At 33.4% G+C, this 19,115-nt stretch overlaps 1 long non-coding RNA gene across 1 annotated transcript in view; it reads right to left on the bottom strand.

Annotated features, from left to right (window-relative positions):
• The window catches only part of LOC150094402 (uncharacterized), a 189,041-nt gene extending 171,240 nt beyond the window's left edge, over window positions 1–17,801 (bottom strand). The window contains exon 1 of the long non-coding RNA XR_016550266.1: window positions 17,713–17,801. This is a non-coding gene — a long non-coding RNA (uncharacterized LOC150094402). The remainder of the gene's footprint in view (window positions 1–17,712) is intronic.
• Window positions 17,802–19,115: the final 1,314 nt, after the last annotated feature.

Genomic DNA, 19,115 nt, shown 5'->3' with positions numbered 1-19,115 from the left:
CACTCTTACTGCATAAACATATTCGATTTCTTGTGTTGTATGAGGCAAAAGAAATCCTCGTGGTGCATTTGGCTTTCAGCAAAATATTCTATAGATTTCAACACGGATGCAAAGTAACATTGCTAATAAAAGTGGCATGGGGAATAGAAGTATGTACAGGAGAAAAAAGGAATCGAGATTCAGAATATTAAAGATTTCCTTGACTAGTATGTTATAGTATACAATATAATGTTCTTTTTTATATGGATGATAAAACAAACAGACATGTGCCTTGGTGATTATAGTATTCTTAAGAGTTTATGCTAATAGCAGTTGAATAGGCTTTTATGTCAATTGAATTACGATTAAATTGAAATAAAAGCTTAAATCACTCCATGAGTTCCATGAATTTTAATGAAAATTCTAAATACCAAATTTCGTTACATTTTATCTAGTCAGTGCCGAGTTATTAATATTATTTCGAATCGCTCTGCCAAATTTTTGAAATATTTAATAATCACATAGAAAGCAAAACACGTAGATATTCTAGCTTACATCATAAATACACATATTAATCAGCTCCAATCAGGACGTAGTTACTGATGGAATACCATAGCATTCCACCAGTAACTAATGGTGAAATTTAATGCGAGATAGAATACTACAATTTTTCAAGTCATTTCAATTATTGCGATATCAAAAGTATAAAATAAAACTGTCTACCAAAACCGACTACAGATTCAATTTTTTCCATAACCAATGATGTTTATAGTTACCTATTTCCTTACTTGCTTTTGCTGAACTGATACTAGCTCTATATTAAGCTACATTAATCTGGCCTTACATGAATACGAGAACTTCAATTTAAAAAAAGCTTACAGTCCTATTGTAGATTCTCGTTGATTCTTTTAGCAAAGCTATTCGGATGAATTAATAGCTACATAGATAACAGGTTCATTATGCCTCTGTTCGTACACAAAGTATGCGCCTATCAAGATGTTATGTCTCGTATCACGCATAGCATCTGCATGCTCTAACATGGAAAAAGGTACATTATAGGAAAAGAAAAGCAAACTGTGCTTAATTAAATTCGTAGTGTATGAGATATTATATTCTTCTAAAATCACATTTAGAAGAAACAAGCAACCATTCAAACAAACACAGGGGAAATTTAAAAAAAAGTAAAAATAAGTAATTGTTTTGAATATCCATTCAAAACAATTACTGTCAGCACTGAAAAATAATGAGTGTTACAAGCGAAATCAAATTAATTATACAATAAATAAATATATGAAGACAAGTAAAGACTTGCTTGTAATTTCTGTTTTTATTACTTGGTAATTTTCTATAAAAACGCAGATGAGACTATCGCTGCTTATTATTTGCATAATCCCCTATATAAAAGAAGATTAGACTATCACTGCTTATCAACTGATTAACTAAAATAACTATTTTGAATTACTGCGTTTTCCTTTTCATTCGTCACTTATTCAGTTGATGTTTTTTATCGGACATATTTGAATATCCACGGATATTTAAGATAAGTCGATTTCTTTCTATGCTCAGTGGTGTCACAAAATATTGACATAAAACAGCGCTGATGGACTTCGTGAAACTTGACGTTTTACTGCGGTACAGAAATCGAATTAGGAAAGACATTGTTTCCATGTTTTCTCTTTTTTTTTATGCTTTTTAATCTAATTTCTACCATGTTGGCATTTTCGATCCACCCAAGTAGCGATCTAACCACAAATAAAGAAAATTATTCTGTAGCTTGACAGTGAATCTTTATTGGATTACTTTAACAAGTAAGAAGGTTTTGCGGAAAAGATTTGCGTTTATGAACCAGATCTACTTATGGAATGTAAATTTCCTGGCCATAAACAGACACGATTATCCCAACAGCTAGATTATTCAAAAGGAAAGATTTAAAAAAAAAAAAAAGAAGTAACACAATTTGGCATTTTCGATCCAACCACAAATAAAGAAAGAAAATCCTCTAGCTTTTCATTGCATCTTTATTGGATTATTGGAGAAAGCCAGAAGATTTTCAAAAATGATTTGTGTTTATGAAGACACCCTGCATCAGGGTGTGTTCGGATACCATGTGTATCCGAACCAGCTAGATCTTTCAAAAGAAAGAAAGATTTTTTAAAAAAAGTAAATAAAAATTAGCATTTTCAGGGTTTCGAGGAAATACTCTATTGTGTCCTGGTAGTTTAATTTCACTCTGCTTGAACTTTTTCTTGTCTCTGAGAACAAGATTTATTTGATTCCTTAAGTCGGAACTGTTACAAAATTCCTTTTCAGCAATTCTTGCCCTTCCGTATAACAAATTAAATTTCTTCCACCGAGTTAATACACCAAAGGGAAGCACTCCGATTCATCTGTGCATTGATTTTCCCAAAGACGGTTCGTATAAAAAATAATAATTTGCAAGCTGTGCACACTGGCATGGAGGGCATGGTGTTGTAGATATTCTTGTTACCATACAATACTGTTAAGGCTCACTGGTAGCTGAGGTACTCTGTGTCAGTCATTTCTAAATCAGCATTAACAAAACGCCTTTTGTTATATTAGAATGAGATTTTCTTAATTAAAAAAGGACTCCACCTTAAGACTTCGTTGTTGTAGTACTCTGCCCAGAAATAGGCCTTTCTACATGTAAATATATGAAGTATTGTAATAATTTAGATTTGAAAATTGACTACAGTATTTAGTTTAGAACAACTGACCAGAGTCGTCTTGAAATTATACATTTTACAGTACTCGTCACACTCTTCTGGCGTGCAGAGCGTATGACGTAAAGCAATTAAATAATTGCCCATCCAGTATATTATCCCTCAATTAGTTGTATTTATTTCTCAGGATAGATGTCCTTCACATCAGACCAAATAGCTCATTTTTATTTAAATGCTTTCATTAATATTTATCTCGTACTACTTGGTCAATCATCACTACTAACCACACTATGGAAGCAAAGTGCCTTTCTGTAAAAACATCCTGGAAAACAAATTGGAGCGGAAGCGATACATGCTGCCAAGTTCCTGTTATATTGTCTCCCGGGCATGAGTAGATGAATATTAAAAATAATTGAGACATGCTGTTGCTTGACAACGCAGTGCTAACTCCTTTTACGTTTTTTTTTCTATGACTTCATTTTAGTTGGATGAAATCGGAAGCAACAAAGATTAAGACCTGTATATTATGTTTCACAACTGTGCATACTCTTTTGGTCGATTTGTGTGTTTTTCAAGATTGGGGAAAAAAAACAGTTCCACGAAGGAAAATTCTCTCTTTCACATCAAACCTTCTAACATCTTAAGCCGATATATCCCCTTATAAACGCTTCCTCCCCCCCCACAGTAATTCGAATCATTTCTTTCCAACCGATTAACGTCGACTCTCCCTTACTGCAGGTACTGCGAAGATATTTTCCCCCATCATGTTGACAACTATGACTGCTTTAAATGCACAAATATGTGAGGATTTATTGTATGGGTATATATTTTAATCATATGAAACTATTTTATGGGTAGATATCTATATTTTCCTTTATTAACACTACTAGAATTTACACATCATTCAATAAGGAGCAGTACATTTAAATTTGCATTAGTTTCCCATTTTCTTTCTTTAAACAGTAACCATTATGTAATATTTTTCTGTTAACCAGATGGAATTAATGGTTATTTGATGACGCATAGCTTTGAACAGTCAGATAATCTTGATACAATGACCGAAGTAGCCATGTACTTATCCACTAAGCTCACAAATATGTTTTTAATTATAGGAAAACAAAAACAAAACTCCTTTTTGTTCAGCTTCAATAGGAGAACTCATGAAAGCAAAGAAGAAATTTGTACTCAATAATAAGCTAATAAAACTCAAGTAGGAAAAAATGTTGAAAAACACATTCACTCTTGGCTTATTAAAGATTTAATTATGTTATGGATGAATCATTTTTATAAGATCCTTTTTAATATCTGATACGTAAAACTCTTACTGAAGCCATTTAAGTTATTCTCTTCATAGAGAGACGTAGTTACTACCTGTTTACGCAACAACAGATGTCAACAATGCGTCACGCTTTGAGATGACTCACAGAAAGGAGGAGAAAATAAACGAGGGAGGAAAACGATGGGGGATGGTATCAAACATCCTCTCATTTGGCCCAGGAAAATGGATTCCGACACGTATATTTGATATATACAGCAAGAAGTATCACCTTCCAAGCACATTGAATTACAAGAGGTGTTTCTTCCTTTTTGTGTTAATATAAACCCCTAAGCAACTTTTGGACTCATAGAACGAAATATTAAATACGCAAAACAGTCAAAATTAATTTTAACTCATTCTTTTATGAATAATTTAATAACATGATATCAGGTAGAAAACTTATTTCTTTATAATTTATTTTAAAAAAGTCAGTGAGCTCTGGAAATTTTAAACAGGATTCAAACTCACAGAATCTAACACTACGTGATTAATTGTAAAAATATACGGTTCAAACTAACGTAAAGTTTCCCATTGTAAAAGCTGTTTTTTATTGTAATTTCAGAACTTATTTTAATTGATTATGCTACCGAACTGTTTTTTAAGTTAGTATGCGCAGTCGCTATATAAAATACTGGATATTTAATTTCGAGTTAATAATTCATTAATTTTCTATGGAAAGACTGACAATAAGGAGATAGTTCTGAAGATCTTGTTTGGAAAATGCATATTGGACAAGATAAAAAATGCATTATTTTTAACGGATGTCTGAGAATATCAAAAAACTTAAATATTTAAGACAGCCTGTTTTAGATCATCTCCTTTGTCTTATACGATATTTTATTCTTTTCTTAAACTCCCCTTTCAGATCGATAATGATAAATAATTATCCGAAAACGCAGTTTAGAAGTATTTCAATTACATGCACTTTTACACTGCAACATCTATCATGTACTGTGTACCTTTCCACGCTCCCTTCCCCGCATACCTTAACTATGTGGGTTACCGTACCATAAAATCATTGTTAACTGCGTATTTTTCGAGATTTATCTTATTTGAGGTGGGAACAGAAATCAACGTTTACAAAGATATAAGCTATCCACCTTATGTCAACAAAAACATTTTGAGTGATATGTACAGAAACAACTCACAAGTAGAAACCTCTGTACCAAAACAGCATGCTCATTTCAAAACGATAAAGTATGGCATCAGCAAAAAAAGTTTCAGACTCAAAGTTTCAGAATTACAGTGAATGCTAAAAGGACACAAAGTAATGAATAAGGAAAGAGTAAAAAAAAAAAAAAAAAGGAAATTAAATATAGCCAAAAATCCCAATAAGATTCAGGAAGAGCATTGCATTTATAACTGTAGATGTGATAATGCACTTTTTTATATTTTTTTTCTTAAGAGGTTTCAGTAATTTTTATATTTTTCTGTGATCTGACTACTGCTGCAGATAAAAAAAATAAAAATAAAAATAAATTAATTGTTTGTATAGTTCAAACCGAGTTGTCTGCGATGCCTTAATCTCAAAAAAGCGACGCACCCTATTTTGTAAAAATTCGATTGGAGAAACTAGATCTTCAGTGCACGGTACTGACGAAAAGCAGTTTTACAAATTTTTGTGTAGTGGAGGCATAGCTTAATTATTTTTGTATTCATTTTTGTTCATTGATATTCATTATCTATATGGATCAGGTACGCGCGATTAGCCTAATGGATATGCGCTTCGCAACCATATGCCTGGTGACGGAGTGTCCTAGGCTCGATTCCCGTAGACGACGTGAGGAGCTTAAGGATTTTCCTCAGCCATTGCCAAGTTAGCCGGTCTTGGGCGTGGACATCAGGGTTTTCCCTCCAGTTTATCTGGAGTTTTTCGCAGCTGCAGCCATCGAGACACATGAAGTTTTTCATCCCTCCAGCAAGCAAGTAAACCGGCCCCGTGAACACACATGGATACAGTCAGGAATATCGCCCTTAGGGGGATGCAGCAGAGGAGTGGCGATCCGACTGCATTAATACGCCAGTAGCTCCTCACTAGGAGGGGACTCAACCCGTCCTAGACGGATGAGAATGATAGGTATGGATCACATTATGAAGGAAAGTGATAATAAACCTGATAGTAAAATGGGAGATATTACTCGCAGCTCTTTACTTTATGCAGATGTTACAGTACTAAGTAAATCCAGTTCAAGTTTGCAGGATTCCGTAACTAAATTGAATAACTGCTGGGAATTTAGAATGATAACTAACATCAAAAAACAAAGACAAAGAAACTAGGCAGAAACATTGAAAACATGAACGACATCCTAAATGGAGAAATTATAGAAGTAAAACAATTCAGCTATTTATGCACAAGTAGGCCTAACGCATAGGAGGAAGAAGAGGAACGTACTAGCCATTGTCAGCATTCAGGAATCTGAATGCTCAGGTGGTATAGTCACTTAAATAGAATGAGAAAGGAAAAATTAGTTAAACAAGTGTTCTTTTTTCGCCAGGATAGCAGGAAAAAGCCCTAGAGGAAGATAAAGATGTAAGGATTCATACAATGAGACATGCATGAAAAGACAGAATCATTCCTTAAAAGATCGAATAATATTGAAATATTCACATATAAGGGGCTAAGTTGGAAGAAAATTCTCGACAGGAAGTAAGTAACGATATAACATTTTCATGTAGTATCATAATATTCTGTACACCCACTGAGGGTACATATCAGGAATTTGATGAGCTTCAGTTATTTCTGGAATAATCTATTAAAATAATTATAAAATCCAACAAACTTTCATATCCAGTAGAATCGTGATGAAACGATATAAACGGGACCGACAGTTGGAGGGAGAAGGGGTTATTAATCAAACAGATATTTTCGATTATTATATGTACGCAGTACGTTGTTGTACACTGTATTAAAGTAAATTACAAAATCGTAGAAAATAAATAATTATGTCGATTAAAGTAATGGATCATTTTCAGAAGTCCTGATTCTATCCACAAATAGATCAACGATCAAGTAACACAAATCGTTGAAATAATTTGAATTAGTTCAAGCTTAATATGCAATCTTGTTAGTTGTTACAAACTTGATATTTCAACAGTATTTTTATGATTATGTGGTAGCATTCTAAAGAATGTAAGATAACTCAGTCTTAAAAGAAGTAGAATTTAATGAAATATCGTTGATGAAAAGTTTTAATTCGATCAAACAGAATTAATCTCAAGAATCGAAAATAATGTACGAGGGGGGGGGGGGCACTAAACGCTCCTTTAACTGTTCTAGTCCAACGTGAGATCGAACTATTAATCACAAGCAGGACATGCTCGATAGTGAATATGGACAGGAAAAACAAAACAAAAAGTTAAACTGCAACTTTTAATGGAGAATTTGGTCATTAATTCTACAGGAAATTATAGCACAGATAGCTTGAAATCTTTGCTTAGTGACATACTGATTCGAATTGAAAAAGAAAAAAAAAATGTAAAGAGATACTTATCAGTACCTTTCCTTTAATTTAGTGATTTTCAAAATGCTTAAGACAAGTATTTTGTTTTTTTCTGAAAATAAATGGTTTCGCTGATACCAAACTCCAGTATTATAATTTAAGATAGTATTAACTTTTCTATTAATTCGGCATGTGGTGACTGCTTGCTTGATTGTTTCAATAATCTACTAAATCGATTAGTTCAAGTAACTGCAATTAGGAAAAAATCAAACATAAAAAACTGGCTCTTTTCGAATACTTCGTAAATGTCCAAGAAATCAAACATTTTTTCTCAAACGGGAAAAATTGCAAGTAAACTCTCATGATGTATATTCCCGTCTCCTTTGTGCTTTTGACTTTATATATTTCAAAACTAGTAAGAATCATAAGGTTCCTTTATAAGCATCAGATCAGTAAATAACATTTAAGCCATCTTCAACTGTTAAACTTTAGCTATTAATGTTTAGTTAGTGATTTTCAAAATGTAGTCATCGGTGATGAAGAAATATGAACCGCAAAGAGGATGGGCTTGAATTCCTCAGAAGAACGTAGTGTTCACAGAGCCTTTATCAGAAAGCGTGTGAGAAAATAAAAACTTTTTTCATATATTTTCCCCAATATCTGATTCAAATGTTTCAATTTTTACAGAGGTCTTTCTCGATAATGGTATGAAATAACTGATTATCTGTCCATTAATAACAGAAGGAGAGATTCATAATGTTACATTAATAAAATTCGAAGTTTTTATATGATCACGCCTCACAATATTTTCTTTCCAACTATTCGTGTTCGTTGGAGTAGCTAGAGGAAATTATGATCCATCAATTAATCCTATCTAGCAACTGGAGGTAATTAAAATGTTTTTCAATGTCAAATTAGATCTATTTAGTTGTTTTAATTTCTCCATTGTCGGAGAAATTACAATTAACTGGAATATTGTCGTAAACCAAGCTTTAAGTTGCAAATGGAACAGTATTAATTTGAAACGAAAAATAAAAAATAAAAATTCTTACTCCTTCCTCCCATCGAGACACATAGGTTATGTTCATGATGGATGGATTTAGTTTGTTGTAAGTTTACAAGATATAATAAAACGAGTTTCAAGTTATTTTGTTAATAACATATTCAAGCCGTCAGGAGATCAACATATAAAGAAGTATAAACGATGATTTGATCATTTTCGCAGTTTAAAATATTACTATGTTTTTGACCTAAACGTTTTGCTTTGCAAGTTTTAAAGTATAAATATTATACAGAGGCTGAAGAACTTTTCAGTCCAAACATTATAAAAAACTATATTATAGTGCAGCAAAATATATTTTATATGTAATAAAAAATGAAACGCGCTAGTGTGTGTGTGTGTGTGTGTGTGTGTGTGTGTGTGAGAGAGAGAGAGAGAGAGAGATTTCATAATATTTATTTGAAATAATACAATTAATTACTTTTAATAAATTAAATGTATCAAGCAAAGAGTTGAAAATATAGTATGGCCACTATCAGGTATGAGTTTTATTTTGATGTATTTTTCTACTGTTAAAAAGTGGGAATATTTGATACTCAACATCTGTGTCTGCACTAGGCAAGCAATTTACAATACAAGACAGTACCCTATAACGTCCCTCACCTTGTGAGGTGCTGGATGATTATACAAAGGTGTACTAAGAAACGGGGAACATAGTCAATTCCACCATCACTCTCTTTTCTGCTCCCCAGTTCAGTCGATTTTCCCTGTCATGACTTCTGCCTCTTCAGTCAAGTGAACTTGCTCTCAAGAGTGTCGCACTAACTAGGATCTCTTTCTCCCAACATTCCCCCCTCCATTTTTACGTGTTGCTTGAAGGTACGTTAGCAAGATAAGAGACCTCTTGTTTATGTGTCTTTCCCTTGAAAGGCCTGACGTGTTCGGAATTGCCAAACAGACTCGATGGTGGCTCTTCATGTATAAGAAATCGGCACATACTTGAAGAAAGCCGCTCAGTGGCCAAATGTTAGTGTATGTGAGTTGGCATTTCCGTCAACCGAAATCTGACAAACCAATGCGAAGTAGGAATGGCAGGAAACGAAAAAGAATAAAAATGACGTAAACAAGCCTCGTTTATAAAGCTATTACACATATCTTCATCCTTTCTTCATTTGCTTTTAATAGTTTGTGTTAGCATTAAGCATAGTTATATCTCATTTATTTACTAATTTACTATCATAAAGAAGTGGTACAGTGAGGCAATAATTTTCATCCCTTCACTGCTCTTTCGCACTGATATACCAGCTGTTGAATGAAAATGAATGACATTTGGAAAGACAATCCCATACCTGAAGGCACAATGATTAAGCGTTTAAAAGATTTATTTTTAACGAAAGGGTTAATAAACACCAGTAATGCATAGTCTATTCTTGCAATGGGGGAAACAATTAGTGTTTTTAAGTTCAAAATCATAACTTTCATAAGGAAAGAATGTTTAGAAATATTTAAAGATCATTACGGACACTGCTACAACTTAGACATATCAAAGCATTTATTAAATGAACAGAAATCGAATATTTCTGCTAAGTTCTATTCATGTGTATGGAGAGACGTGTTCATTTGTACAAGTCACTATTAAGAATGTTGCAATGTGTCTGACAAATCCCAAACGAATGCTGTGAAGATATCCAGGAAACACCACTTAATTAAATCTTAAAGACATACACTTCCTCCTTATTTCAATAGGAATGTACTATACCCTCCGGCGACTACGTTGTGCAGTGGAGTCGGTTTGAGATGAGAATCATGTATACTGTAAGTCTAATATAGTTCCAATGTACATAAGTGGGTTATTTCAATGTGGCATGTAATGTCTTCTGTAATGCTAAACAAGTGACCTAATGGATGAGCTTGAATGGTGAACATAAGTGAAATGGTGTCAGATATAAAACTAGTACTGCACCAAGCACATTGGACGCCGTTCACAAAACAGGGTTTAAGATGCGGTAGAAAGATATCCAGAGGCCTAATTAAAATTAAGAAGATACATATAAATAAACTATCCGCGATTTATTATGGTTAACCGGAATAAAACCGAAAGAAAGCGTCTGAAAATTTGAGTCTAGAAAAAACTGCACTCGATAGACCTAGCATTGTTTGGCTAAATTAGGTGACTTTACCCGATTGCTTGTTATGGAATTCATGTCTTCAGGGCGAACCAAAACAAATGAAGTTGCCGATACATCGCAAGAATAAAACAGTCATGATCGCATCGCGGTTTGAAAAGGACTTAATAGGAAATTATTTAAATATATTCACTCATTTATTCAATATTCGATGATTTCTGTCTCATTCAATACGATTTCGAGGAAGGTACGTTTTTCTCACATCGAAAAGCAGTCGTCACACGAAAATGTGCAATAAATTAAGTACATACTTGTCAAATAACTTTATAATCAAGTCATTAAACTCAGGTGAGCGTTTCACCCAACTCGTATACGTTATTACAGAACAAGTTTCGTATGCTTCTGACCTTAAACAATAGAAGGTGGTTCTTCTAAATGACTTCTGTGGACACCACCCTTGAACGGAATTAAATCTCGACTAGTCGAATCGCTTGACCCTCTTATTGTAGTAGTCATCTGTATGTGCATGTGTGTGCTGTCTGTTTGCACTCAACGCCCTCTGCCAGAAAAAAGTTTTCTCAGGAGCGGTCTGACAACTGCGGTTTAATGATCAATTCTGAAGGTTGTCCAAGGGAGTGGTTTGTGTTCAGAAGTCCACTCTGAGACGAACCATTTATTTTGGATTCAAGTCTTCTTAACTAACCTGTCAGTGTCATTTGGAGTGAACATTCCTTCTCTCACTATTCGCCCGTAGCTAATATGATTAATAAAATCTCGAATAACGTTTCGTAAGAAAACAAGATAAAAGGAAAATCAGCGTGCAGCATATTATTCTTAAGAGCATCCATCACCCTAACGTGAATTTGTAAATTATCTGAAGTAATGTTGATGAAAAGGTAGATAACACAAAAATCCATTTATATGTTGCACAGAATAAAAATAGTTTGTGGAATAAGCTTTTGTGTTGCTTCTAAATGGCGAAAATTAATGCGTCGTTATGAATGTTAATTAAACTGATTAGTATCACTTTCAATGGATGGTATGCAGATTATATTATTGACATAATAATTTAATTTATATAACCTTATGTTCACCAGCTTCTTGGAGTAATATTTGTATGTGATTACACTCGCGAAAGGTTGTAAAGCTATAGTACACAATTGTGATTACCCTGAGTGGACTAAGTATTACATAATCATGAAATTCTGTTTTGTAGACCAAATATGGAATGTTTTTCACGCAACTTCAAGCGTCCAATGAGATTAATGTTCTCAGACCGGCTGATGAAAATCAGCCAAGCCTATTTCTAAACTTTATAGCATGGGTGCTATAGTCAAAGCATGTACAGAAGACTTGGTCACCTCCAATGATTGTCAGTCCAAATATACATATTCCTGAAGAAGCTGCGACTAGCCCCAGAATTATTCAATTGCCTGTTCAAGAATGTACGTCTTGACAAAGGGCTTTCATTAAGGAGCTCAAAATTATAATCGTGTTCAAAAGCGCTATGAACGGTCTAAGAACTAGTATACTCTTATAGACACTCTTTGTGACCTTAAAACCACCATGTACATAATTTCTTCTGAATAAGATTTAATAATAAAGTGTTTTCTCTTGGGGATAGTGACGTCATGCTACTCTCTTCATGACTAAAAGAAGTCGTTACAATTTTTTCTGAACATTTCAACTATACAGACGAATGAACTGTGCGTTAGTTTAAATTACATTAAAATGGAGCTTTGCACATGTCCGTAAAAATATTGACCCGTAATTAATCGGAACTACCATGGCATCGCCATAGCTTATATGATGACAATAGTTCATAATGAATATTACCAGCCTGGCAGGAAATTAATTTTTATATATATTTTGTCAAACACATTGACTTTCCTCTAGTATAATAATACGACTAGATTGTCCAGTTTTTGCAAGTCTCAACAGGAAAAAAAGAGAAACGCAGTATACATGAATATGAAGTCAGCTTCTGATGAAAGAATAAATAACTATTAAAGTGAAAAGAAAGTTAATGATATGGTAACATTATGCAAGAAATGATTACATTTTCATTAACGTGTGCTGGTAAAAACAATGTCTGCCAACATGGTTTTATTACAATGAATATTTAAAAAAAAAATTACGGTGTTTTATATTTCGAAACATAAAATCGAAAACTCAAGTTCCTAAAGGAGTTTCCTGAAACGTTCTTGAAAAATAAGTTTCATCTCGCTTGAGAGAATAAAAAGTACTCAGACATTTTTTGACCGTCTTATTTGCTTTTTTGTTTGTTTGTAAGTAAAAGTCATTTAATTTGCACTGCTCTTAACAATGAAATTCAGATTTGCGATATTTGAAACCATCTTCATTATTCAATAATTTAATTAATTTTTTTAAAATTCCATTGAGTCTAACCATATAATAAGGCACATACTTGAACACAATTATCTATCGGATTACCGCCATTATTATAATTTATATATTTTTTTTTCACCAAGTGGGTTCGAATTCGTTGTGGTTTTTGTAATGAACTGTACATAAACTAGTAGTTGTAGACAAACTGCACATCCCAGACAGGACAAGACCAATGTGCCCACTTACATCTGTGGGGAATTTCATAGTCACCTTTTTCCTTGTGTGGTGCTCTGCAGACTAGGCGTCATATCACTGATGAGTTCCCCACACACTCATTTTCTGGAGGCCTCAAGGATTTGCATTTACTCCGACAGTGGCATCGACTTAAATGAACTGTCAGTCTGTATATAGTTTTGCTTAATTTCTTGTATCCCCCCCCCCATAGGCTAAATAAATAAATAAACAGACATCTAAAATTCACCGTTGAATTCCTTCCGATAACTAGGCAATATCCGGAGGCACTAACAAAGGCGCCTTGATGCTGTTTTATAATACTAAACACTCGCAGCTTGACATAGAGTTGTAAATGGAGAGAAGATCTCTTGTGCTACTCAACTTCCTATAACGTTAAGTCTTTGGAGCCGTACGATTTGAACAGGAATAAAGCCAACAAGTGGTTTCATGTTAATGGCATGTTTTTCATATTTTATTTCAGCATCTGCGACTCACTTCTCGGAGCAACCCACAAAATAAGCAAACTTCAGAATGGGATTTGTTAAAATTGAGACTATCTTCCTAATTTTATTTTTCACTTCGTTGAAAACTATGAAAATCAAAATATAAACTATTTCAAGTACATATTTGATATTATTACTAAAAAATAGTTACAAAAATTGAAGAAAGGCAGGTTTTTGGGAAACTAAGGACACCACACTTTTCATCGTGCAATAAGTTTCCGGCATTTTGTCAGAATATTTCAAATTATTCCATCCTCTAAGCTTAGAAGTGTTGCACTCATGAAATATTTCTTCAGCGAATATATAAATTTAACTCTTAATATGCAACTGTTCACAATACACCATTTCTAAGGTTTATTTTTCCCTTGTTTCTGACGAATGTCAACAAACTGATAAATTAATACCATATTCCAATAAATTACTATAATGCTATGCTTTTCATATTTTATTTAATACCGGCATTATATAAACATTATATTTTATTCGTTTTTGTTCTATTATTCAGAAATCATATTTTGTTTATAGTATCGGTTCATGCTCGAACAGTGCACAATCAATTTGGATATGAACAAAAGGTATGGGTAAGTATAATTAAATCTTTTGTGCGAAAAAACGCCAGCACAGAATTTTGCGTAGACACTATCATCACACCAGACCAGAGGTCAAGTCACTGGCTGAGGAAATCCTAAAGCTAGGAATAATACTTCCACACTACAGGTTGTCACATGTCCAAGAGGAACAGTGTGTAATGTCATCAACAAAACTAAACAGACGATTTCAGGTTGGCGATACAAAAATCGTTTATGTATACGAGGAATAGGTGGGAGAAAGTACAGATCTCGGAACACACTGATGGTTAGGGAAATCTAAAAGGAAGTCGGAGAGCAAAGTGGCCACACAATTCAAAATCTGGAGGGAGAAAAACATGCAGTTTAGGTAGTCGGTCATTATAAGATAAAATTATCTTATAATGAACCGAAAACGGTAGGCGAAACAAATTTATAGCCTCATGCTTTCAACTGCTAAGCATGTCCTCACAGGTCCGTGTCCTCTTTCCACAAAGAAGGCTTGACGATAAGAATATTCGAGGCTGGTTTCTACTTCGAGAGTGATTTTCTTCAAGGTTATGACAAGCACAGTCTGGAAAGCGGGATACAAGCAAACGCTTGCAACCACTAAATAACACAGAGAACAAACTTGTTGGTAAAATTTCAAATTTCCAAATAGCTATTGTTGGGGAAGGTTAAGTTGTTAAGAATTACGGATGAAGAAAGTGGAAGGGGAAAAAAAAACTCACTTCATGACTGGTCATCAGTTGAAAATTCTTATAAATGTTCCTCTCATCCTATGTGGGATTCTAATCCTGGCCTTTCACAATTCGAGGTTAAATATCGCAATGTTTTTGCGATTGCACTAAGCAAGCCCCTCTTTGGATCAAAAATTTAAACCAATTTTTCATTCGTCTCTCCTCTTCCCCATATGAATAATTATTCTTCGATTGCTTTACTTCACAAGGCTTGATTTCATTCAAATTATTAAGCTGTGACGTCATTAATGTTCAAAATTTAAAATTTTTTCTTACTATTTTTGGAAACCAATGCACGTGCTCTTTTCCTTTCTAAAGAGATATTTCGTGTATACTGTGGACGTCGTTCTCCACTTGGCAACTCACAACCCATAACTCCGTGTGAGTACCCATACTCTGTGGAACGCCTTTTTCATCACTTTTCACTTCTATTAGTTACCACTATAAAAGAGCCAAATGAAAAGATCTCCGTAATTTCTATTCCATGCGTTCAATGTTGTGACAATATCTTTTTTTCTCATTCGAATACTTGTGCACATTGATTTAACGAAATAATTTTTGATGGAATGAAGATCTGCAGGATGATCTTCAAAACTAGCTTAAGAAAAAAAAATTTTTTTTTTGTTGGTTGTTTTGGAATTAAATGAAAAAAATTGTTTATTTTATTTGAAAAACTATGCGGTGTAGAAATGACTTTAAACCAGTAGGAATGTTTATTAGGATTTTTAACCAGAAGGTAACAGGATTTTCCCCTAATGGAAACTCGGAAACTCCAATTAGCAAAACAGCCATAGAACAACTAACAGACACTGTATTGATCTCGTGGTAATGTTAACTGGTCATTGTTTATAACTAACCCAAAAACTACTTGTTTTGATGGAAGGTTTGTAATCAGATGGGCTTATTACATATCGTCTAAAGACAGAACACGCTAACTTTTGTATTTTTTTCTTCTAAGATGATCAGAAAAATCGTCTACTACCATGACAATGGCATCGCCCAATTTATTGTGCTCAACTTTTATGAAGCTTTTATTTTATTGATTGCACATAAGATGGGCAAATAAACAACCTGATCCTAGAAATCAATCGCAACAACTCCCACACTCTTCACCCATATTTCCCAAAGTTAAAAGTATCAAAAGAGTTGCAAAAGAAATGGAAAAATATACACATTCTCGGGAAAGCAAGATAAAAATAATCCAATAAATCATTTTAAATCATGTATTCATCGATTACAAGAATAAATACAGCACGAGTAGCCAATCAGGAAACCCAATATCACGATGCAGATTCCATCTACTCATTACACTCCACGGCCTCTAAACAAGCATGTTTCATGTGATTCTGGCTGCTAAGAAAGGTCTATTATACTTATCTTTTGAAGTAAGGTAAAACACAATCGCATTTATATTTACAATTTTTATATTGTTCGCATTTAAGACGGCGAACACCGACTCCTCAAGTATTCTCTGGCGTCTGTCAAGGATTAGAAGGAAAATGTTGCTCCAATAACATTTTATTTTTATTCGAAATCTTTATAAGGAAATTGGGAAATAGTTGTCACATTCTATTTATAAGAATGCAATGAAATTCCCAAAACAAAGATAAATATCTGTCATCGTAATTATTTTCTTTAAAAATAATGACGCCATTTATAAGAGAGTAATTATCCATTGTCCTCTTATAAATGGACAGTATCTTAATTAGATACGGATGATTTAAACAGATGATTGAATTTCTCCCAAATTTTTATTAATTTCTTTAACAATCTATCCGAAACTTACTTCTTACATGATTCTGAAAAAAATAAGCTGAGATTTAATACTCTACTAATGAAGGGATGATGATCTCAGCATTCCTACCCCAAGAAAAACTATACCACTAAGCAGAAATAAAACAGTTTCATAAAATGGGGAAGACACAATTAAATTAGCACTTTTCGTTGTTTATTTCGGTTAAAAATACCCAAAACATCATTTAATTCAGTTTTGTTGCTTATGTTTCTTTTTCATTTACTTAAGTTACAAGATAACTCAATGCCAAGTATGTTATTTATAAACTGTGTATTAAATTTAGAATTTTATTTAGAAACTGTGCATTAAATTTAGAATTTTATTTAGAAACTGTGCATTAAATTTAGAATTTTGTTTAGAAACTGTGTATTAAATTTAGAATTTTGTTTAGAAACTGTGTATTAAATTTAGAATTTTGTTTAGAAACTGTGTATTAAATTTAGAATTTTGTTTAGAAACTGTGTATTAAATTTAGAATTTTGTTTAGAAACTGTGTATTAAATTTAGAATTTTGTTTAGAAACTGTGTATTAAATTTAGAATTTTATTTAGAAACTGTGTATTAAATTTAGAATTTTATTTAGAAACTGTAAATATGGGAGTGAAAGTACTGTATATAAATATCGAGAAACAGAAAATACAAACAAATAAACAGTTTAAAAGTCCGTAAACGGTTTGTGTCAGCAGAAAAAGAAATCACCACTGTTCACAAATGTCTTATCACGTTCCATATTCGCTTTTTCTTGCTGTTGAAAACAAGATGCAAGCGTTTATTAAAATCGTTCGGGTTGCTGAACTAAGAAATATAGACGCAGCTTTCAGCTCTATTTCATTTTTTATTCCAATATTGATTATTTTCCTTTACTTAAAGAATAAGTATTTTTCATCTTTCTTTTGGATTCTCTTTTACATATTTATAATAATGTGTAAACAGAAACGCAGCTACTATTAGTGACATAATAAATGTAACTGAATTACTTACCGTAGTACTGAAGAAACATGATGTCATGAAAGGGAAAAAATTCATTTTATGCATTCAAATATGAATCATGAAGCCTATCTTCCAGATCTAGAAAAAGTTTGGTTTGATATTAGGAGACGGATGTGACTTACAGTATGCAGTAATCATTTTAAATTATATATATTGATAAAAATAAAATTTATTTCTTATCTTTTCAAAGCAATAAAATTTATATTTGAAATTTAAATATGAAAAACGTTTTAAAACTTTAAAAATACTTCGTACACCTTTAATATTTTCATATATTATAATAAATTTGATATCACGAATTTAGATGGGTTCTCGGGGGATAGATGATTGATTTGGAATCAATCGACCGTGAGATGCGGTGATTGATTCATTCAATCCAATACCCTTGGAGGGTAATGGATGACAATGTTGTAGCCAATGAAGTGCTAACTGAGGCTCGGCTATTGCTGTTTACCCTCCTGCCATGATCAGAGCTTTAATTGCTCAATAACACATTATCCCTATACTGTCCTCTACAGATAACGGGGAAGATGAAAAGCATTCTGGCTTCGCCCCTTTAAGCCAGTCCTTATAAGGATAAGATGGGTTCTCGAAGAATGGAAGTCGGAATCGACCGTGAGATGTGGTGATTAATACCTTTGGAGGGTAATGGATGGCAATGTTGTGGCCAATGAAGTTTTAACTGAGGCTCGGTTATTGCTGTTACCCTCCTGCCATGATCAGAGTTTTAATAGCTCAATAACACCTTATCCCTACACTGTCCTCTACAGATAACGGAGAAGATGAAAAATATTCTGGCTTCGCCCCTTTAAGCCAGTCCTTAGAAGGACTATAAGATGGTTTCTCGTAAGAGTGACCGTGAGATGCGGTGATTAATACCCTTGCAGAGCAATGGATGGCAATGTTGTAGCCAATGAAGTTCTAACTGAGGCTCGGCTATTGCTGTTACCCTCCTGTCATGATCATAGCTTTAATAGCTCAATAACACCTTATCTCTACACTGTCCTCTACAAGTAACGGGGAAGATGAAAAGCATTCTTGCTTCTTCGCCCCTTTAAGCCAGTCCTCATAAGGATAAGATGGATTCTCATATTTCTTTGAAGTTCTCGTACTTCTGTGTAATTTAAAATTTTATAACGATCTGTATACAGGTCTATCATGAAAAATAAATAGCTGGTATTTTTGCCAGTATTACTAATAAGGATAAATTATCAGAAGCGGATGTGACGGAAAGAAAATTTGTTAGTAAATAAAGAGTATCTGTCGGAATATAAATCTAAGGCACTCTCTTATTAACATAATTGAAGTTAGATTTAGCTGTACTATTTCCTGCCACATATCGTAGGGATTCTCACAATGTAAGGAAGAGATACATTCGATGACGGCTTTCTGTT

The sequence above is a fragment of the Typopeltis vanoorti genome, chromosome 22 (genome assembly GCF_054136105.1).
Source record: "Typopeltis vanoorti isolate ZY-2024b chromosome 22, IOZ_Tvanoo_1.0, whole genome shotgun sequence".
Lineage (NCBI taxonomy): Eukaryota > Metazoa > Arthropoda > Arachnida > Uropygi > Thelyphonidae > Typopeltis > Typopeltis vanoorti.
This window is presented reverse-complemented; position numbering and strand designations above follow the sequence as displayed.